The sequence below is a fragment of the Schistocerca nitens genome, chromosome 12 (assembly GCF_023898315.1).
Source record: "Schistocerca nitens isolate TAMUIC-IGC-003100 chromosome 12, iqSchNite1.1, whole genome shotgun sequence".
Classification (NCBI taxonomy): domain Eukaryota; kingdom Metazoa; phylum Arthropoda; class Insecta; order Orthoptera; family Acrididae; genus Schistocerca; species Schistocerca nitens.
The window spans coordinates 185668629-185693271 of NC_064625.1; positions in this window are offsets into that span (position 1 = coordinate 185668629).

The window sequence follows — 24643 nt, forward strand, 5'->3', positions numbered from 1 at the left end:
TTCAATTCCGTTGCGATTTCTGTGCTTCATCGTCAATGTGATGGTCCATGGGATACAGTAAACCTGCACTGGTGCATCGGAATCCAATACTGGTCTCCCAGGAGCCGCCCAAAGCACAAACTCTGAGAAGATTCATTCTTCTTGTACTTTAGTCGGCACTGTGCCTTTTATATTCAATTCCGATGCGATTTCTGTGTTTAATCGTCAATGTGAAGGTCCATGGGATACAGTAAACCTGCACTGGTGCATCGGAATCCAATACTGGTCTCCCAGGAGCCGCCCAAAGCACAAACTCTGAGAAGATTCACTCTTCTTGTACTTAAGTCGGCACTGTGCCTCTTATATTCAATTCCGATGCGATTTCTGTGCTTCATCGTCAATGTGAAGGTCCAAGGGATACAGTAAACCTGCACTGGTGCATCGGAATCCAACACTGGTCTCCCAGGAGCCGCCCAAAGCACAAAATCTTAGGAGACTCACTCTTCTTGTACTTAAGTCGGCAATGTGCCTTTTATATTCAATTCCGATGCGATTTCTGTGTTTCATCGTCAATGTGAAGGTCCAAGGGATACAGTAAACCTGCACTGGTGCATCGGAATCCAATACTGGTCTCCCAGGAGCCGCCCAAAGCACAAACTCTGAGAAGATTCACTCTTCTTGTACATACGTCGGCACTGTGCCTTTTATATTCAATTCCGATGCGATTTCTGTGTTTCATCGTCAATGTGAAGGTCCAAGGGATACAGTAAACCTGCACTGGTGCACCGGAATCCAATACTGGTCTCCCAGGATCCGCTCAAAGCACAAACTCTGAGAAGATTCACTCTTCTTGTACTTAAGTCGGCACTGTGCCTCTTATATTCAATTCCGATGCGATTTCTGTGCTTCATCGTCAATGTGAAGGTCCAAGGGATACAGTAAACCTGCACTGGTGCATCGGAATCCAATACTGGTCTCCCAGGAGCCGCCCAAAGCACAAACTCTGAGAAGATTCACTCTTCTTGTACTTAAGTCGGCACTGTACCTTTTATATTCAATTCCGATGCGATTTCTGTGTTTCATCGTCAATGTGAAGGTCCAAGGGATACAGTAAACCTGCACTGGTGCATCGGAATCCAATACTGGTCTCCCAGGAGCCGCCCAAAGCACAAACTCTGAGAAAATTCACTCTTCTTGTACTTAAGTCGGCACTGTGCCTCTTATATTCAATTCCGATGCGATTTCTGTGCTTCATCGTCAATGTGAAGGTCCATGGGATACAGTAAACCTGCACTGGTGCATCGGAATCCAATACTGGTCTCCCAGGAGCCGCCCAAAGCACAATCTCTGAGAAGATTCACTCTTCTTGTACTTAAGTCGGCACTGTGCCTCTTATATTCAATTCCGATGCGATTTCTGTGCTTCATCTTCAACGTGAAGGTCCATGGGATACAGTAAACCTGCACTGGTGCATCGGAATCCAATACTGGTCTCCCAGGAGCCGCCCAAAGCACAAACTCTGAGAAGATTCACTCTTCTTGTACTTAAGTCGGCACTGTGCCTCTTATATTCAATTCCGATGCGATTTCTGTGCTTCATCGTCAATGTGAAGGTCCAAGGGATACAGTAAACCTGCACTGGTGCATCGGAATCCAATACTGGTCTCCCAAGAGCCGCCCAAAGCACAAATTCTGAGAAGATTCACTCTTCTTGTACTTAAGTCGGCACTGTGCCTTTTGTATTCAATTCCGATGCGATTTCTGTGTTTCATCGTCAATGTGAAGGTCCAAGGGATACAGTAAACCTGCACTGGTGCATCGGAATCCAATACTGGTCTCCCAGGAGCCGCCCAAAGCACAAACTCTGAGAAGATTCACTCTTTTTGTACTTAAGTCGGCACTGTGCCTCTTATATTCAATTCCGATGCAATTTCTGTGCTTCATCGTCAATGTGAAGGTCCAAGGGATACAGTAAACCTGCACTGCTGCATCGGAATCCAATACTGGTCTCCCAGGAGCCGCCCAAAGCACAAACTCTGAGAAGATTCACTCTTCTTGTACTTAAGTCGGCACTGTGCCTTTTATATTCAATTCCGATGCGATTTCTGTGTTTCATCGTCAATGTGAAGGTCCAAGGGATACAGTAAACCTGCACTGGTGCATCGGAATCCAATACTGGTCTCCCAGGAGCCGCCCAAGGCACAAACTCTGAGAAGATTCACTCTTCTTGTACATACGTCGGCACTGTGCCTCTTATATTCAATTCCGATGCGATTTCTGTGTTTCATCGTCAATGTGAAGGTCCATGGGATACAGTAAACCTGCACTGGTGCATCGGAATCCAATACTGGTCTCCCAGGAGCCGCCCAAAGCACAAACTCTGAGAAGATTCACTCTTCTTGTACTTAAGTCGGCACTGTGCCTCTTATATTCAATTCCGATGCGATTTCTGTGCTTCATCGTCAATGTGAAGGTCCATGGGATACAGTAAACCTGCACTGGTGCATCGGAATCCAATACTGGTCTCCCAGGAGCCGCCCAAAGCACAAACTCTGAGAAGATTCACTCTTCTTGTACTTAAGTCGGCACTGTGCCTCTTATATTCAATTCCGATGCGATTTCTGTGCTTCATCGTCAATGTGAAGGTCCAAGGGATACAGTAAACCTGCACTGGTGCATCGGAATCCAATACTGGTCTCCCAGGAGCCGCCCAAAGCACAAAATCTTAGGAGACTCACTCTTCTTGTACTTAAGTCGGCAATGTGCCTTTTATATTCAATTCCGATGCGATTTCTGTGTTTCATCGTCAATGTGAAGGTCCAAGGGATACAGTAAACCTGCACTGGTGCATCGGAATCCAATACTGGTCTCCCAGGAGCCGCCCAAAGCACAAACTCTGAGAAGATTCACTCTTCTTGTACATACGTCGGCACTGTGCCTTTTATATTCAATTCCGATGCGATTTCTGTGTTTCATCGTCAATGTGAAGGTCCAAGGGATACAGTAAACCTGCACTGGTGCACCGGAATCCAATACTGGTCTCCCAGGATCCGCTCAAAGCACAAACTCTGAGAAGATTCACTCTTCCTGTACTTAAGTCGGCACTGTGCCTCTTATATTCAATTCCGATGCGATTTCTGTGCTTCATCGTCAATGTGAAGGTCCATGGGATACAGTAAACCTGCACTGGTGCATCCGAATCCAATACTGGTCTCCCAGGAGCCGCCCAAAGCACAAACTCTGAGAAGATTCACTCTTCTTGTACTTAAGTCGGCACTGTGCCTCTTATATTCAATTCCGATGCGATTTCTGTGCTTCATCTTCAACGTGAAGGTCCATGGGATACAGTAAACCTGCACTGGTGCATCGGAATCCAATACTGGTCTCCCAGGAGCCGCCCAAAGCACAAACTCTGAGAAGATTCACTCTTCTTGTACTTAAGTCGGCACTGTGCCTCTTATATTCAATTCCGATGCGATTTCTGTGCTTCATCGTCAATGTGAAGGTCCAAGGGATACAGTAAACCTGCACTGGTGCATCGGAATCCAATACTGGTCTCCCAAGAGCCGCCCAAAGCACAAATTCTGAGAAGATTCACTCTTCTTGTACTTAAGTCGGCACTGTGCCTTTTGTATTCAATTCCGATGCGATTTCTGTGTTTCATCGTCAATGTGAAGGTCCAAGGGATACAGTAAACCTGCACTGGTGCATCGGAATCCAATACTGGTCTCCCAGGAGCCGCCCAAAGCACAAACTCTGAGAAGATTCACTCTTTTTGTACTTAAGTCGGCACTGTGCCTCTTATATTCAATTCCGATGCAATTTCTGTGCTTCATCGTCAATGTGAAGGTCCAAGGGATACAGTAAACCTGCACTGCTGCATCGGAATCCAATACTGGTCTCCCAGGAGCCGCCCAAAGCACAAACTCTGAGAAGATTCACTCTTCTTGTACTTAAGTCGGCACTGTGCCTTTTATATTCAATTCCGATGCGATTTCTGTGTTTCATCGTCAATGTGAAGGTCCAAGGGATACAGTAAACCTGCACTGGTGCATCGGAATCCAATACTGGTCTCCCAGGAGCCGCCCAAGGCACAAACTCTGAGAAGATTCACTCTTCTTGTACATACGTCGGCACTGTGCCTCTTATATTCAATTCCGATGCGATTTCTGTGTTTCATCGTCAATGTGAAGATCCATGGGATACAGTAAACCTGCACTGGTGCATCGGAATCCAATACTGGTCTCCCAGGAGCCGCCCAAAGCACAAACTCTGAGAAGATTCACTCTTCTTGTACTTAAGTCGGCACTGTGCCTCTTATATTCAATTCCGATGCGATTTCTGTGCTTCATCGTCAATGTGAAGGTCCATGGGATACAGTAAACCTGCACTGGTGCATCGGAATCCAATACTGGTCTCCCAGGAGCCGCCCAAAGCACAAACTCTGAGAAGATTCACTCTTCTTGTACTTAAGTCGGCACTGTGCCTCTTATATTCAATTCCGATGCGATTTCTGTGCTTCATCGTCAATGTGAAGGTCCAAGGGATACAGTAAACCTGCACTGGTGCATCGGAATCCAATACTGGTCTCCCAGGAGCCGCCCAAAGCACAAAATCTTAGGAGACTCACTCTTCTTGTACTTAAGTCGGCAATGTGCCTTTTATATTCAATTCCGATGCGATTTCTGTGTTTCATCGTCAATGTGAAGGTCCAAGGGATACAGTAAACCTGCACTGGTGCATCGGAATCCAATACTGGTCTCCCAGGAGCCGCCCAAAGCACAAACTCTGAGAAGATTCACTCTTCTTGTACATACGTCGGCACTGTGCCTTTTATATTCAATTCCGATGCGATTTCTGTGTTTCATCGTCAATGTGAAGGTCCAAGGGATACAGTAAACCTGCACTGGTGCACCGGAATCCAATACTGGTCTCCCAGGATCCGCTCAAAGCACAAACTCTGAGAAGATTCACTCTTCTTGTACTTAAGTCGGCACTGTGCCTCTTATATTCAATTCCGATGCGATTTCTGTGCTTCATCGTCAATGTGAAGGTCCATGGGATACAGTAAACCTGCACTGGTGCATCGGAATCCAATACTGGTCTCCCAGGAGCCGCCCAAAGCACAAACTCTGAGAAGATTCACTCTTCTTGTACTTAAGTCGGCACTGTGCCTCTTATATTCAATTCCGATGCGATTTCTGTGCTTCATCGTCAATGTGAAGGTCCTAGGGATACAGTAAACCTGCACTGGTGCATCGGAATCCAATACTGGTCTCCCAGGAGCCGCCCAAAGCACAAACTCTGAGAAGATTCACTCTTCTTGTACTTAAGTCGGCACTGTACCTTTTATATTCAATTCCGATGCGATTTCTGTGTTTCATCGTCAATGTGAATGTCCAAGGGATACAGTAAACCTGCACTGGTGCATCGGAATCCAATACTGGTCTCCCAGGAGCCGCCCAAAGCACAAACTCTGAGAAAATTCACTCTTCTCGTACTTAAGTCGGCACTGTGCCTCTTATATTCAATTCCGATGCGATTTCTGTGCTTCATCGTCAATGTGAAGGTCCATGGGATACAGTAAACCTGCACTGGTGCATCGGAATCCAATACTGGTCTCCCAGGAGCCGCCCAAAGCACAAACTCTGAGAAGATTCACTCTTCTTGTACTTAAGTCGGCACTGTGCCTCTTATATTCAATTCCGATGCGATTTCTGTGCTTCATCGTCAACGTGAATGTCCATGGGATACAGTAAACCTGCACTGGTGCATCGGAATCCAATACTGGTCTCCCAGGAGCCGCCCAAAGCACAAACTCTGAGAAGATTCACTCTTCTTGTACTTAAGTCGGCACTGTGCCTCTTATATTCAATTCCGATGCGATTTCTGTGCTTCATCGTCAATGTGAAGGTCCATGGGATACAGTAAACCTGCACTGGTGCATCGGAATCCAATACTGGTCTCCCAGGAGCCGCCCAAAGCACAAACTCTGAGAAGATTCACTCTTCTTGTACTTAAGTCGGCACTGTGCCTCTTATATTCAATTCCGATGCGATTTCTGTGCTTCATCGTCAATGTGAAGGTCCATGGGATACAGTAAACCTGCACTGGTGCATCGGAATCCAATACTGGTCTCCCAGGAGCCGCCCAAAGCACAAACTCTGAGAAGATTCACTCTTCTTGTACTTAAGTCGGCACTGTGCCTCTTATATTCAATTCCGATGCGATTTCTGTGCTTCATCGTCAATGTGAAGGTCCAAGGGATACAGTAAACCTGCACTGGTGCATCGGAATCCAATACTGGTCTCCCAGGAGCCGCCCAAAGCACAAAATCTTAGGAGACTCACTCTTCTTGTACTTAAGTCGGCAATGTGCCTTTTATATTCAATTCCGATGCGATTTCTGTGTTTCATCGTCAATGTGAAGGTCCAAGGGATACAGTAAACCTGCACTGGTGCATCGGAATCCAATACTGGTCTCCCAGGAGCCGCCCAAAGCACAAACTCTGAGAAGATTCACTCTTCTTGTACATACGTCGGCACTGTGCCTTTTATATTCAATTCCGATGCGATTTCTGTGTTTCATCGTCAATGTGAAGGTCCAAGGGATACAGTAAACCTGCACTGGTGCACCGGAATCCAATACTGGTCTCCCAGGATCCGCTCAAAGCACAAACTCTGAGAAGATTCACTCTTCTTGTACTTAAGTCGGCACTGTGCCTCTTATATTCAATTCCGATGCGATTTCTGTGCTTCATCGTCAATGTGAAGGTCCATGGGATACAGTAAACCTGCACTGGTGCATCGGAATCCAATACTGGTCTCCCAGGAGCCGCCCAAAGCACAAACTCTGAGAAGATTCACTCTTCTTGTACTTAAGTCGGCACTGTGCCTCTTATATTCAATTCCGATGCGATTTCTGTGCTTCATCGTCAATGTGAAGGTCCTAGGGATACAGTAAACCTGCACTGGTGCATCGGAATCCAATACTGGTCTCCCAGGAGCCGCCCAAAGCACAAACTCTGAGAAGATTCACTCTTCTTGTACTTAAGTCGGCACTGTACCTTTTATATTCAATTCCGATGCGATTTCTGTGTTTCATCGTCAATGTGAATGTCCAAGGGATACAGTAAACCTGCACTGGTGCATCGGAATCCAATACTGGTCTCCCAGGAGCCGCCCAAAGCACAAACTCTGAGAAAATTCACTCTTCTCGTACTTAAGTCGGCACTGTGCCTCTTATATTCAATTCCGATGCGATTTCTGTGCTTCATCGTCAATGTGAAGGTCCATGGGATACAGTAAACCTGCACTGGTGCATCGGAATCCAATACTGGTCTCCCAGGAGCCGCCCAAAGCACAAACTCTGAGAAGATTCACTCTTCTTGTACTTAAGTCGGCACTGTGCCTCTTATATTCAATTCCGATGCGATTTCTGTGCTTCATCGTCAACGTGAATGTCCATGGGATACAGTAAACCTGCACTGGTGCATCGGAATCCAATACTGGTCTCCCAGGAGCCGCCCAAAGCACAAACTCTGAGAAGATTCACTCTTCTTGTACTTAAGTCGGCACTGTGCCTCTTATATTCAATTCCGATGCGATTTCTGTGCTTCATCGTCAATGTGAAGGTCCAAGGGATACAGTAAACCTGCACTGGTGCATCGGAATCCAATACTGGTCTCCCAGGAGCCGCCCAAAGCACAAACTCTGAGAAGATTCACTCTTCTTGTACTTAAGTCGGCACTGTGCCTTTTGTATTCAATTCCGATGCGATTTCTGTGTTTCATCGTCAATGTGAAGGTCCAAGGGATACAGTAAACCTGCACTGGTGCATCGGAATCCAATACTGGTCTCCCAGGAGCCGCCCAAAGCACAAACTCTGAGAAGATTCACTCTTTTTGTACTTAAGTCGGCACTGTGCCTCTTATATTCAATTCCGATGCAATTTCTGTGCTTCATCGTCAATGTGAAGGTCCAAGGGATACAGTAAACCTGCACTGCTGCATCGGAATCCAATACTGGTCTCCCAGGAGCCGCCCAAAGCACAAACTCTGAGAAGATTCACTCTTCTTGTACTTAAGTCGGCACTGTGCCTTTTATATTCAATTCCGATGCGATTTCTGTGTTTCATCGTCAATGTGAAGGTCCAAGGGATACAGTAAACCTGCACTGGTGCATCGGAATCCAATACTGGTCTCCCAGGAGCCGCCCAAGGCACAAACTCTGAGAAGATTCACTCTTCTTGTACATACGTCGGCACTGTGCCTCTTATATTCAATTCCGATGCGATTTCTGTGTTTCATCGTCAATGTGAAGGTCCATGGGATACAGTAAACCTGCACTGGTGCATCGGAATCCAATACTGGTCTCCCAGGAGCCGCCCAAAGCACAAACTCTGAGAAGATTCACTCTTCTTGTACTTTAGTCGGCACTGTGCCTCTTATATTCAATTCCGATGCGATTTCTGTGCTTCATCGTCAATGTGAAGGTCCATGGGATACAGTAAACCTGCACTGGTGCATCGGAATCCAATACTGGTCTCCCAGGAGCCGCCCAAAGCACAAACTCTGAGAAGATTCACTCTTCTTGTACTTAAGTCGGCACTGTGCCTCTTATATTCAATTCCGATGCGATTTCTGTGCTTCATCGTCAATGTGAAGGTCCAAGGGATACAGTAAACCTGCACTGGTGCATCGGAATCCAATACTGGTCTCCCAGGAGCCGCCCAAAGCACAAACTCTTAGGAGACTCACTCTTCTTGTACTTAAGTCGGCAATGTGCCTTTTATATTCAATTCCGATGCGATTTCTGTGTTTCATCGTCAATGTGTAGGTCCAAGGGATACAGTAAACCTGCACTGGTGCATCGGAATCCAATACTGGTCTCCCAGGAGCCGCCCAAAGCACAAACTCTTAGGAGACTCACTCTTCTTGTACTTAAGTCGGCACTGTGCCTTTTATATTCAATTCCGATGCGATTTCTGTGTTTCATCGTCAATGTGAAGGTCCAAGGGATACAGTAAACCTGCAATGGTGCATCGCAATCCAATACTGGTCTCCCAGGAGCCGCCCAAAGCACAAACTCTGAGAAGATTCACTCTTCTTGTACTTAAGTCGGCACTGTGCCTTTTATATTCAATTCCGATGCGTTTTCTCTGTTTCATCGTCAATGTGAAGGCCCAAGGGATACAGTAAACCTGCACTGGTGCATCGGAATCCAATACTGGTCTCCCAGTATCCGCTCAAAGCACAAACTCTGAGAAGATTCACTCTTCTTCTACTTGAGTCGGCACTGTGCATTTATATTCAATTCCGATGCGATTTCTGTGTTTCATCGTCAATGTGAAGGTCCAAGGGATACAGTAAACCTGCACTTGTGCATCGGAATCCGATACTGGTCTCCCAGGAGCCGCCCAAAGCACAAACTCTTAGGAGACTCACTCTTCTTGTACTTAAGTCGGCACTGTGCCTTTTATATTCAATTCCGATGCAATTTCTGTGTTTCATCGTCAATGTGAAGGTCCAAGGGATACAGTAAACCTGCACTGGTGCATCGGAATCCAATACTGGTCTCCCAGGAGCCGCCCAAAGCACAAACTCTGAGAAGATTCACTCTTCTTGTACTTAAGTCGGCACTGTGCCTTTTATATTCAATTCCGATGCGATTTCTGTGTTTCATCGTCAATGTGAAGGTCCAAGGGATACAGTAAACCTGCACTGGTGCATCGGAATCCAATACTGGTCTCCCAGGAGCCGCCCAAAGCACAAACTCTGAGAAGATTCACTCTTCTTGTACTTTAGTCGGCACTGTGCCTTTTATATTCAATTCCGATGCGATTTCTGTGTTTCATCGTCAATGTGAAGATCCAAGGGATACAGTAAACCTGCAATGGTGCATCGGAATGCAATACTGGTCTCCCAGGAGCCGCCCAAAGCACAAACTCTGAGAAGATTCACTCTTCTTGTACTTAAGTCGGCACTGTGCCTTTTATATTCAATTCCGATGCGATTTCTGTGTTTCATCGTCAATGTGAAGGCCCAAGGGATACAGTAAACCTGCACTGGTGCATCGGAATCCAATACTGGTCTCCCAGGATCCGCTCAAAGCACAAACACTGAGAAGATTCACTCTTCTTGTACTTGAGTCGGCACTGTGCATTTATATTCAATTCCGATGCGATTTCTGTGTTTCATCGTCAATGTGAAGGTCCAAGGGATACAGTAAACCTGCACTGGTGCATCGGAATCCAATACTGGTCTCCCAGGAGCCGCCCAAAGCACAAACTCTTAGGAGACTCACTCTTCTTGTACTTAAGTCGGCACTGTGCCTTTTATATTCAATTCCGATGCGATTTCTGTGTTTCATCGTCAATGTGAAGGTCCAAGGGATACAGTAAACCTGCACTGGTGCATCGGAATCCAATACTGGTCTCCCAGGAGCCGCCCAAAGCACAAACTCTGAGAAGATTCACTCTTCTTGTACTTAAGTCGGCACTGTGACTTTTATATTCAATTCCGATGCGATTTCTGTGTTTCATCGTCAATGTGAGGGTCCAAGGGATACAGTAAACCTGCACTGGTGCATCGGAATCCAATACTGGTCTCCCAGGAGCCGCCCAAAGCACAAACTCTGAGAAGATTCACTCTTCTTGTACTTAAGTCGGCACTGTGCCTTTTATATTCAATTCCGATGCGATTTCTGTGTTTCATCGTCAATGTGAAGGTCCAAGGGATACAGTAAACCTGCACTGGTGCATCGGAATCCAATACTGGTCTCCCAGGATCCGCTCAAAGCACAAACTCTGAGAAGATTCACTCTTCTTGTACTTAAGTCGGCACTGTGCCTTTTATATTCAATTCCGATGCGATTTCTGTGTTTCATCGTCAATGTGAAGGTCCAAGGGATACAGTAAACCTGCACTGGTGCATCGGAATCTAATACTGGTCTCCCAGAAGCCGCTCAAAGCACAAATTCGTAGAAGATTCACTCTTCTTGCACTTAATTCGGCACTGTGCCTTTTATATTCAATTCCGATGCGATTTTTGTGTTTCATTGTCAATGTGAAGGTCCAAGCGATTCAGTAAACCTGTACTGGTGCATCGGAATCTAATACTGGTCTCCCAGGAGCCGCTCAAACCACAAACTCTTAGGAGACTCACTCTTCTTGCACTTAAGTCGGCATTGTGTCTTTTATATTGAATTCCGATGCGATTTCTGTGTTTCATCGTCAATGTGAAGGTCCAAGGGATACAGTAAACCTGCACTGGTGCATCGGAATCCAATACTGGTCTCCCAGGAGCCGCCCAAAGCACAAACTCTGAGAAGATTCACTCTTCTTGTACTTAAGTCGGCACTGTGCCTCTTATATTCAATTCCGATGCGATTTCTGTGCTTCATCGTCAATGTGAAGGTCCAAGGGATACAGTAAACCTGCACTGGTGCATCGGAATCCAATACTGGTCTCCCAGGAGCCGCCCAAAGCACAAACTCTTAGGAGACTCACTCTTCTTGTACTTAAGTCGGCAATGTGCCTTTTATATTCAATTCCGATGCGATTTCTGTGTTTCATCGTCAATGTGTAGGTCCAAGGGATACAGTAAACCTGCACTGGTGCATCGGAATCCAATACTGGTCTCCCAGGAGCCGCCCAAAGCACAAACTCTTAGGAGACTCACTCTTCTTGTACTTAAGTCGGCACTGTGCCTTTTATATTCAATTCCGATGCGATTTCTGTGTTTCATCGTCAATGTGAAGGTCCAAGGGATACAGTAAACCTGCAATGGTGCATCGCAATCCAATACTGGTCTCCCAGGAGCCGCCCAAAGCACAAACTCTGAGAAGATTCACTCTTCTTGTACTTAAGTCGGCACTGTGCCTTTTATATTCAATTCCGATGCGTTTTCTCTGTTTCATCGTCAATGTGAAGGCCCAAGGGATACAGTAAACCTGCACTGGTGCATCGGAATCCAATACTGGTCTCCCAGTATCCGCTCAAAGCACAAACTCTGAGAAGATTCACTCTTCTTGTACTTGAGTCGGCACTGTGCATTTATATTCAATTCCGATGCGATTTCTGTGTTTCATCGTCAATGTGAAGGTCCAAGGGATACAGTAAACCTGCACTTGTGCATCGGAATCCGATACTGGTCTCCCAGGAGCCGCCCAAAGCACAAACTCTTAGGAGACTCACTCTTCTTGTACTTAAGTCGGCACTGTGCCTTTTATATTCAATTCCGATGCAATTTCTGTGTTTCATCGTCAATGTGAAGGTCCAAGGGATACAGTAAACCTGCACTGGTGCATCGGAATCCAATACTGGTCTCCCAGGAGCCGCCCAAAGCACAAACTCTGAGAAGATTCACTCTTCTTGTACTTAAGTCGGCACTGTGCCTTTTATATTCAATTCCGATGCGATTTCTGTGTTTCATCGTCAATGTGAAGGTCCAAGGGATACAGTAAACCTGCACTGGTGCATCGGAATCCAATACTGGTCTCCCAGGAGCCGCCCAAAGCACAAACTCTGAGAAGATTCACTCTTCTTGTACTTTAGTCGGCACTGTGCCTTTTATATTCAATTCCGATGCGATTTCTGTGTTTCATCGTCAATGTGAAGATCCAAGGGATACAGTAAACCTGCAATGGTGCATCGGAATGCAATACTGGTCTCCCAGGAGCCGCCCAAAGCACAAACTCTGAGAAGATTCACTCTTCTTGTACTTAAGTCGGCACTGTGCCTTTTATATTCAATTCCGATGCGATTTCTGTGTTTCATCGTCAATGTGAAGGCCCAAGGGATACAGTAAACCTGCACTGGTGCATCGGAATCCAATACTGGTCTCCCAGGATCCGCTCAAAGCACAAACACTGAGAAGATTCGCTCTTCTTGTACTTGAGTCGGCACTGTGCATTTATATTCAATTCCGATGCGATTTCTGTGTTTCATCGTCAATGTGAAGGTCCAAGGGATACAGTAAACCTGCACTGGTGCATCGGAATCCAATACTGGTCTCCCAGGAGCCGCCCAAAGCACAAACTCTTAGGAGACTCACTCTTCTTGTACTTAAGTCGGCACTGTGCCTTTTATATTCAATTCCGATGCGATTTCTGTGTTTCATCGTCAATGTGAAGGTCCAAGGGATACAGTAAACCTGCACTGGTGCATCGGAATCCAATACTGGTCTCCCAGGAGCCGCCCAAAGCACAAACTCTGAGAAGATTCACTCTTCTTGTACTTAAGTCGGCACTGTGACTTTTATATTCAATTCCGATGCGATTTCTGTGTTTCATCGTCAATGTGAGGGTCCAAGGGATACAGTAAACCTGCACTGGTGCATCGGAATCCAATACTGGTCTCCCAGGAGCCGCCCAAAGCACAAACTCTGAGAAGATTCACTCTTCTTGTACTTAAGTCGGCACTGTGCCTTTTATATTCAATTCCGATGCGATTTCTGTGTTTCATCGTCAATGTGAAGGTCCAAGGGATACAGTAAACCTGCACTGGTGCATCGGAATCCAATACTGGTCTCCCAGGATCCGCTCAAAGCACAAACTCTGAGAAGATTCACTCTTCTTGTACTTAAGTCGGCACTGTGCCTTTTATATTCAATTCCGATGCGATTTCTGTGTTTCATCGTCAATGTGAAGGTCCAAGGGATACAGTAAACCTGCACTGGTGCATCGGAATCTAATACTGGTCTCCCAGAAGCCGCTCAAAGCACAAATTCGTAGAAGATTCACTCTTCTTGCACTTAATTCGGCACTGTGCCTTTTATATTCAATTCCGATGCGATTTTTGTGTTTCATTGTCAATGTGAAGGTCCAAGCGATTCAGTAAACCTGTACTGGTGCATCGGAATCTAATACTGGTCTCCCAGGAGCCGCTCAAACCACAAACTCTTAGGAGACTCACTCTTCTTGCACTTAAGTCGGCATTGTGTCTTTTATATTGAATTCCGATGCGATTTCTGTGTTTCATCGTCAATGTGAAGGTCCAAGGGATACAGTAAACCTGCACTGGTGCATCGGAATCCAATACTGGTCTCCCAGGAGCCGCTCAAAGCACAAACTCTGAGAAGATTCACTCTTCTTGTACTGAAGTCGGCACTGTGCCTTTTATATTCAATTCCGATGCGATTTCTGTGTTTCATCGTCAATGTGAAGGTCCAAGGGATACAGTAAACCTGCACTCGTGCATCGGAATCCAATACTGGTCTCCCAGGAGCCGCTCAAAGCACAAACTCTTAGAAGATTCAATCTTCTTGTACTTAAGTTGGTATTGTGCCTTTTATATTCAATTCCGAGGCGATTTCTGTGTTTCATTGTCAATGTGTAGGTCCAAGGGATACAGTAAACCTGCGCTGGTGCATCGGAATCTAATACTGGTCTCCCAGGAGCCGCTCAAAGCACAAACTCTGAGAAGATTCACTCTTCTTGTACTTAAGTCGGCACTGTGCCTTTTATATTCAATTCCGATGCGATTTCTGTGTTTCATCGTCAATGTGAAGGACCAAGGGATACAGTAAACCTACACTGGTTCATCGGAATCTAATACTGGTCTCCCAGAAGCCGCCCAAAGCACAAACTCTTAGGAGATTCACTCTTCTTGTACTTAAGTCGGCACTGTGCCTTTTATGTTCAATTCCGATGCGATTTCTGTGTTTCATCGTCAATGTGAAGGTCCAAGGGATACAGTAAACCTGCACTGGTGCATCGGAACCTAATACTGGCCTCCCAGAAGCCGCTCAAAGCACAAATTCGTTAAAGATTCACTCTTCTTGTACTTAAGTCGGCACTGTGCCTTTTATATTCAATTCCGATGCGATTTCTGTGTTTCATTGTCAATGTGAAGGTCCAAGGGATACAGTAAACCTGCACTGGTGCATCGGAATCTAATACTGGTCTCCCAGGAGCCGATCAAACCACAAACTCTTAGGAGACTCACTCTTCTTGTACTTAAGTCGGCATTGTGCCTTTTATATTCAATTCCGATGCGATTTCTGTGTTTCATCGTCAATGTGAAGGTCCAAGCGATACAGTAAACCTGCACTGGTGCATCGGAATCCAATACTGGTCTCCCAAGAGCCGCTCAAAGCACAAACTCGTAGAAGATTCACTCTTCTTGTACTTAAGTCGGCACTGTGCCTTTTATATTCAATTCCGATGCGATTTCTGTGTTTCATCGTCAATGTGAAGGTCCAAGGGATACAGTAAACCCGCACTGGTGCATCGGAATCCAATACTGGTCTCCCAGGAGCCGCCCAAAGCACAAACTCTGAGAAGATTCACTCTTCTTGTACTTAAGTCGGCACTGTGCCTTTTATATTCAATTCCGATGCGATTTCTGTGTTTCATCGTCAATGTGAAGGTCCAAGGGATACAGTAAACCGGCACTGGTGCATCGGAATCCAATACTGGTCTCCCAGGATCCGCTCAAAGCACAAACTCTTAGGAGACTCACTCTTCTTGTACCTAAGTCGGCATTGTGCTTTTTATATTCAATTCCGATGCGGTTTCTGTGTTTCATCGTCAACTTGAAGGTCCAAGGGATACAGTAAACCTGCACTGGTGCATCGGAATCCAATACTGGTCTCCCAGGAGCCGCCCAAAGCACAAACTCTGAGAAGATTCACTCTTCTTGTACTTAAGTCGGGACTGTGCCTTTTATATTCAATTCCGATGCGATTTCTGTGTTTCATCGTCAATGTGAATGTCCAAGGGATACTGTAAACCAGCACTGGTGCATCGGAATCCAATACTGGTCTCCCAGGATCCGCTCAAAGCACAAACTCTGAGAAGATTCACTCTTCTTGTACTTAAGTCGGCACTGTGTCTTTTATATTCAATTCCGATGCGATTTCTGTGTTTCATCGTCAATGTGAAGGTCCAAGGGATACAGTAAACCTGCACTGGTGCATCGGAATCCAATACTGGTCTTCCAGGAGCCGCCCAAAGCACAAACTCTGAGAAGATTCACTCTTCTTGTACTTAAGTCGGCACTGTACCTTTTATATTCGATTCCGATGCGATTTCTGTGTTTCATCGTCAATGTGAAGGTCCAAGGGATACAGTAAACCTGCACTGGTGCATCGGAATCCAATACTGGTCTCCCAGGATCCGCTCAAAGCACAAACACTGAGAAGATTCACTCTTCTTGTACTTGAGTCGGCACTGTGCATTTATATTCAATTCCGATGCGATTTCTGTGTTTCATCGTCAATGTGAAGGTCCAAGGGATACAGTAAACCTGCACTGGTGCATCGGAATCCAATACTGGTCTCCCAGGAGCCGCCCAAAGCACAAACTCTTAGGAGACTCACTCTTCTTGTACTTAAGTCGGCACTGTGCCTTTTATATTCAATTCCGATGCGATTTCTGTGTTTCATCGTCAATGTGAAGGTCCAAGGGATACAGTAAACCTGCACTGGTGCATCGGAATCCAATACTGGTCTCCCAGGAGCCGCCCAAAGCACAAACTCTGAGAAGTTTCACTCTTCTTGTACTTAAGTCGGCACTGTGACTTTTATATTCAATTCCGATGCGATTTCTGTGTTTCATCGTCAATGTGAGGGTCCAAGGGATACAGTAAACCTGCACTGGTGCATCGGAATCCAATACTGGTCTCCCAGGAGCCGCCCAAAGCACAAACTCTGAGAATTTTCACTCTTCTTGTACTTAAGTCGGCACTGTGCCTTTTATATTCAATTCCGATGCGATTTCTGTGTTTCATCGTCAATGTGAAGGTCGAAGGGATACAGTAAACCTGCACTGGTGCATCGGAATCCAATACTGGTCTCCCAGGATCCGCTCAAAGCACAAACTCTGAGAAGATTCACTCTTCTTGTACTTAAGTCGGCACTGTGCCTTTTATATTCAATTCCGATGCGATTTCTGTGTTTCATCGTCAATGTGAAGGTCCAAGGGATACAGTAAACCTGCACTGGTGCATCGGAATCTAATACTGGTCTCCCAGAAGCCGCTCAAAGCACAAATTCGTAGAAGATTCACTCTTCTTGCACTTAATTCGGCACTGTGCCTTTTATATTCAATTCCGATGCGATTTCTGTGTTTCATTGTCAATGTGAAGGTCCAAGCGATACAGTAAACCTGTACTGGTGCATCGGAATCTAATACTGGTCTCCCAGGAGCCGCTCAAACCACAAACTCTTAGGAGACTCACTCTTCTTGCACTTAAGTCGGCATTGTGTCTTTTATATTGAATTCCGATGCGATTTCTGTGTTTCATCGTCAATGTGAAGGTCCAAGGGATACAGTAAACCTGCACTGGTGCATCGGAATCCAATACTGGTCTCCCAGGAGCCGCTCAAAGCACAAACTCTGAGAAGATTCACTCTTCTTGTACTGAAGTCGGCACTGTGCCTTTTATATTCAATTCCGATGCGATTTCTGTGTTTCATCGTCAATGTGAAGGTCCAAGGGATACAGTAAACCTGCACTCGTGCATCGGAATCCAATACTGGTCTCCCAGGAGCCGCTCAAAGCACAAACTCTTAGAAGATTCAATCTTCTTGTACTTAAGTCGGTATTGTGCCTTTTATATTCAATTCCGATGCGATTTCTGTGTATCATTGTCAATGTGTAGGTCCAAGGGATACAGTAAACCTGCACTGGTGCATCGGAATCTAATACTGGTCTCCCAGGAGCCGCTCAAAGCACAAACTCTGAGAAGATTCACTCTTCTTGTACTTAAGTCGGCACTGTGCCTTTTATATTCAATTCCGATGCGATTTCTGTGTTTCATCGTCAATGTGAAGGACCAAGGGATACAGTAAACCTACACTGGTTCATCGGAATCTAATACTGGTCTCCCAGAAGCCGCCCAAAGCACAAACTCTTAGGAGAATCACTCTTCTTGTACTTAAGTCGGCACTGTGCCTTTTATGTTCAATTCCGATGCGATTTCTGTGTTTCATCGTCAATGTGAAGGTCCAAGGGATACAGTATACCTGCACTGGTGCATCGGAACCTAATACTGGCCTCCCAGAAGCCGCTCAAAGCACAAATTCGTAAAAGATTCACTCTTCTTGTACTTAAGTCGGCACTGTGCCTTTTATATTCAATTCCGATGCGATTTCTGTGTTTCATTGTCAATGTGAAGGTCCAAGGGATACAGTAAACCTGCACTGGTGCATCGGAATCTAATACTGGTCTCCCAGGAGCCGATCAAACCACAAACTCTTAGGAGACTCACTCTTCTTGTACTTAAGTCGGCATTGTGCCTTTTATATTCAATTCCGATGCGATTTCTGTGTTTCATCGTCAATGTGAAGGTCCAAGCGATACAGTAAACCTGCACTGGTGCATCGGAATCCAATACTGGTCTCCCAAGAGCCGCTCAAAGCACAAACTCGTAGAAGATTCACTCTTCTTGTACTTAAGTCGGCACTGTGCCTTTTATATTCAATTCCGATGCGATTTCTGTGTTTCATCGTCAATGTGAAGGTCCAAGGGATACAGTAAACCCGCACTGGTGCATCGGAATCCAATACTGGTCTCCCAGGAGCCGCCCAAAGCACAAACTCTGAGAAGATTCACTCTTCTTGTACTTAAGTCGGCACTGTGCCTTTTATATTCAATTCCGATGCGATTTCTGTGTTTCATCGTCAATGTGAAGGTCCAAGGGATACAGTAAACCGGCACTGGTGCATCGGAATCCAATACTGGTCTCCCAGGATCCGCTCAAAGCACAAACTCTTAGGAGACTCACTCTTCTTGTACCTAAGTCGGCATTGTGCTTTTTATATTCAATTCCGATGCGGTTTCTGTGTTTCATCGTCAACTTGAAGGTCCAAGGGATACAGTAAACCTGCACTGGTGCATCGGAATCCAATACTGGTCTCCCAGGAGCCGCCCAAAGCACAAACTCTGAGAAGATTCACTCTTCTTGTACTTAAGTCGGGACTGTGCCTTTTATATTCAATTCCGATGCGATTTCTGTGTTTCATCGTCAATGTGAAGGTCCAAGGGATACTGTAAACCAGCACTGGTGCATCGGAATCCAATACTGGTCTCCCAGGATCCGCTCAAAGCACAAACTCTGAGAAGATTCACTCTTCTTGTACTTAAGTCGGCACTGTGTCTTTTATATTCAATTCCGATGTGATTTCTGTGTTTCATCGTCAATGTGAAGGTCCAAGGGATACAGTAAGCCTGCACTGGTGCATCGGAATCCAATACTGGTCTTCCAGGAGCCGCCCAAAGCACAAACTCTGAGAAGATTCACTCTTCTTGTACTTAAGTCGGCACTGTACCTTTTATATTCAATTCCGATGCGATTTCTGTGTTTCATCGTCAATGTGAAGGCCCAAGGGATACAGTAAACCTGCACTGGTGCATCGGAATCCAATACTGGTCTCCCAGGATACGCTCAATGCACAAACTCTGAGAAGATTCACTCTTCTTGTACTTAAGTCGGCACTGTGCCTTTTATATTCAATTCCGATGCGATTTCTGTGTTTCATCGTCAATGTGAAGGTCCAAGGGATACAGTAAACCTGCACTGGTGCATAGGAATCCAATACTGGTCTCCCAGGAGCCGCCCAAAGCACAAACTCTGAGAAGATTCACTCTTCTTGTACTTAAGTCGGCACTGTGCCTTTTATATTCAATTCCGATGCGATTTCTGTGTTTCATCGTCAATGTGAAGGTCCAAGGGATACAGTAAACCTGCACTGGTGCATCGGAATCCAATACTGGTCTCCCAGGAGCCGCTCAAAGCACAAACTCTTAGGAGACTCACTCTTCTTGTACTTAAGTCGGCACTGTGCCTTTTATATTCAATTCCGATGCGATTTCTGTGTTTCATCGTCAATGTGAAGGTCCAAGGGATACAGTAAACCTGCACTGGTGCATCGGAATCCAATACTGGTCTCCCAGGAGCCGCCCAAAGCACAAACTCTGAGAAGATTCACTCTTCTTGTACTTAAGTCGGCACTGTGCCTTTTATATTCAATTCCGATGCGAGTTCTGTGTTTCATCGTCAATGTGAAGGTCCAAGGGATACAGTAAACCTGCACTGGTGCATCGGAATCCAATACTGGTCTCCCAGGATCCGCTCAAAGCACAAACTCTTAGAAGATTCACTCTTCTTGTACTTAAGTCGGCACTGTGCCTTTTATATTCAATTCCGATGCGATTTCTGTGTTTCATCGTCAATGTGAAGGCCCAAGGGATACAGTAAACCTGCACTGGTGCATCGGAATCCAATACTGGTCTCCCAGGAGCCGCCCAAAGCACAAACTCTGAGAAGATTCACTCTTCTTGTACTTCAGTCGGCACTGTGCCTTTTATATTCAATTCCGATGCCATTTCTGTGTTTCATCGTCAATGTGAAGGTCCAAGGGATACAGTAAACCTGCACTGGTGCACCGGAATCCAATACTGGTCTCCCAGGATCAGCTCAAAGCACAAACTCTTAGGAGACTCACTCTTCTTGTACCTAAGTCGGCATTGTGCCTTTTATATTCAATTCCGATGCGGTTTCTGTGTTTCATCGTCAACTTGAAGGTCCAAGGGATACAGTAAACCTGCACTGGTGCATCGGAATCCAATACTGGTCTCCCAGGAGCCGCTCAAACCACAAATTATTACGAGACTCACTCTTCTTGTACTTAAGTCGGCATTGTGCCTTTTATATTCAATTCCGATGCGATTTCTGTGTTTCATCGTCAATGTGAATGTCCAAGTTATACAGTAAACCTGCACTGGTGCATCGGAATCCAATACTGGTCTCCCAGGATCCGCTCAAAACACTAACTCTTAGAAGATTCACTCTTCTTGTACATAAGTCGGCATTGTGCCTTTTATATTCAATTCCGATGCGATTTCTGTGTTTCATTGTCAATGTGAAGGTCCAAGGGATACAGTAAACCTGCACTGGTGCATCGGAATCCAATACTGGTCTCCCAGGTGCCGCTCAAAGCACAAACCCATAGAAGATTCACTCTTCTTGTACATAAGTCGGCATTGTGCCTTTTATATTCAATTCCGATGCGATTTCTGTGTTTCATTGTCAATGTGACGGTCCAAGGGATACAGTAAACCTGCACTGGTGCATCGGAATCTAATACTGGTCTCCCAGGAGCCGCTCAAAGCACAAACTCGTAAAAGATTCACTCTTCTTGTACTTAAGTCGGCACTGTGCCTTTTATATTCAATTCCGATGCGATTTCTGTGTTTCATCGTCAATGTGAAGGTCCAAGGGATACAGTAAACCTGCACTGGTTCATCGGAATCTAATAATGGTCTCCCAGAAGCCGCTCAAAGCACAAATTCGTAGAAGATTCACTCTTCTTGTACTTATGTCTGCACTGTGCCTTTTATATTCAATTCAGATGCGATTTCTGTGTTTCATTGTCAATGTGAAGTTCCAAGGGATACAGTAAACCTGCACTGGTGCATCGGAATCTAATAGTGGTCTCCCAGGAGCCGCTCAAACCACAAACACTTAGGAGACTCACTCTTCTTGTACTTAAGTCAGCATTATGCCTTTTATATTCAATTCCGATGCGATTTCTGTGTTTCATCGTCAATCTGAAGGTCCAAGGTATACAGTAAATCTGCACTGGTGCATCGGAATCCAATACTGGTCTCCCAGGATCCGCTCAAAGCACAAACTCTTAGGAGACTCACTCTTCTTGTACTTAAGTCGGCATTGTGCCTTTTATAATCAATTCCGATGCGATTTCTGTGTTTCATCGTCAATTTGAAGGTCCAAGGGATACAGTAAACCTGCACTGGTGCATCGGAATCCAATACAGGTCTCCCAGGAGCCGCTCAAACCACAAACTCTTAGGAGACTCACTCTTCTTGTACTTAAGTCGGCATTGTGCCTTTTATATTCAATTCCGATGCAATTTTTGTGTTTCATCGTCAATGTTAAGGTCCAAGGGATACAGTAAACCTGCACTGGTGCATCGGAATCAAATACTGGTCTCCCAGGAGCCGCCCAAAGCACAAACTCTTAGGAGACTCACTCTTCTTGTACTTGAGTCGACACTGTGCATTTATATACAATTCCGATGCGATTTCTGTGTTTCATCGTCAATGTGAAGGTCCAAGGGATACAGTAAACCTGCACTGGTGCATCGGAATCCAATACTGGTCTCCCAGGAGCCGCCCAAAGCACAAACTCTTAGGAGACTCACTCTTCTTGTACTTAAGTCGGCACTGTGCCTTTTATATTCAATTCCGATGCGATTTCTGTGTTTCATCGTCAATGTGAAGGTCCAAGGGATACAGTAAACCTGCACTGGTGCATCGGAATCCAATACTGGTCTCCCAGGAGCCGCCCAAAGCACAAACTCTGAGAAGATTCACTCTTCTTGTACTTAAGTCGGCACTGTGCCTTTTATATTCAATTCCGATGCGATTTCTGTGTTTCATCGTCAATGTGAAGGTCCAAGGGATACAGTAAACCTGCACTGGTGCATCGGAATCCAATACTGGTCTCCCAGGATCCGCTCAAAGCACAAACTCTGAGAAGATTCACTCTTCTTGTACTTAAGTCGGCACTGTGCCTTTTATATTCAATTCCGATGCGATTTCTGTGTTTCATCGTCAATGTGAAGGTCCAAGGGATACCGTAAACCTGCACTGGTGCATCGGAATCCAATACTGGTCTCCCAGGAGCCGCCCAAAGCACAAACTCTGAGAAGATTCACTCTTCTTGTACTTAGGTCGGCACTGTGCCTTTTATATTCAATTCCGATGCGATTTCTGTGTTTCATCGTCAATGTGAAGGTCCAAGGGATACAGTAAACCTGCACTGCTGCATCGGAATCCAATACTGGTCTCCCAGGAGCCGCCCAAAGCACAAACTCTTAGGAGACTCACTCTTCTTGTACTTAAGTCGGCACTGTGCCTTTTACATTCAATTCTGATGCGATTTCTGTGTTTCATCGTCAATGTGAAGGTCCAAGGGATACAGTAAACCTGCAATGGTGCATCGGAATCCAATACTGGTCTCCCAGGAGCCGCCCAAAGCACAAACTCTGAGAAGATTCACTCTTCTTGTACTTAAGTCGGCACTGTGCCTTTTATATTCAATTCCGATGCGATTTCTGTGTTTCATCGTCAACGTGAAGGTCCAAGGGATACAGTAAACCTGCACTGGTGCATCGAAATCCAATACTGGTTTCCCAGGATCCGATCAAAGCACAAACTCTGAGAAGATTCACTCTTCTTGTACTTAAGTCGGCACTGTGCCTTTTATATTCAATTCCGATGCGATTTCTGTGTTTCATCGTCAATGTGAAGGTCCAAGGGATACAGTAAACCTGCACTGGTGCATCGGAATCCAATACTGGTCTCCCAGGATCCGCTCATAGCACAAACTCTTAGGAGACTCACTCTTCTTGTACTTAAGTCGGCATTGTGCCTTTTATATTCAATTCCGATGCAATTTCTGTGTTTCATCGTCAATGTGAAGGTCCAAGGGATACAGTAAACCTGCACTGGTGCATCGGAATCCATTACTGGTCTCCCAGGAGCCGCCCAAAGCACAAACTCTTAGGAGACTCACTCTTCTTGTACTTAAGTCGGCACTGTGCCTTTTATATTCAATTCCGATGCGATTTCTGTGTTTCATCGTCAATGTGAAGGTCCAAGGGATACAGTAAACCTGCACTGGTGCATCGGAATCCAATACTGGTCTCCCAGGAGCCGCCCAAAGCACAAACTCTGAGAAGATTCACTCTTCTTGTACTTAAGTCGGCACTGTGCCTTTTATATTCAATTCCGATGCGATTTCTGTGTTTCATCGTCAATGTGAAGGTCCAAGGGATACAGTAAACCAGCACTGGTGCATCGGAATCCAATACTGGTCTCCCAGGATCCGCTCAAAGCTCAAACTCTGAGAAGATTCACTCTTCTTGTACTTAAGTCGGCACTGTGCATTTATATTCAATTCCGATGCGATTTCTGTGTTTCATCGTCAATGTGAAGGTCCAAGGGATACAGTAAACCTGCACTGGTGCATCGGAATCCTATACTGGTCTCCCAGGAGCCGCCCAAAGCCCAAACTCTGAGAAGATTCACTCTTCTTTTACTTAAGTCGGCACTGTGCCTTTTATATTCAATTCCGATGCGATTTCTGTGTTTCATCGTCAATGTGAAGGTCCAAGGGATACAGTAAACCTGCACTGGTGCATCGGAATCCAATACTGGTCTCCCAGGATCCGCTCAAAGCACAAACTCTGAGAAGATTCACTCTTCTTGTACTTAAGTCGGCACTGTGCCTTTTATATTCAATTCCGATGCGATTTCTGTGTTTCATCGTCAATGTGAAGGTCCATGGGATCCAGTAAACCTGCACTGGTGCATCGGAATCAAATACTGGTCTCCCAGGAGCCGCCAAAAGCACAAACTCTTAGGAGACTCACTCTTCTTGTACTTGAGTCGACACTGTGCATTTATATACAATTCCGATGCGATTTCTGTGTTTCATCGTCAATGTGAAGGTCCAAGGGATACAGTAAACCTGCACTGGTGCAACGGAATCCAATACTGGTCTCCCAGGAGCCGCCCAAAGCACAAACTCTTAGGAGACTCACTCTTCTTGTACTTAAGTCGGCACTGTGCCTTTTATATTCAATTCCGATGCGATTTCTGTGTTTCATCGTCAATGTGAAGGTCCAAGGGATA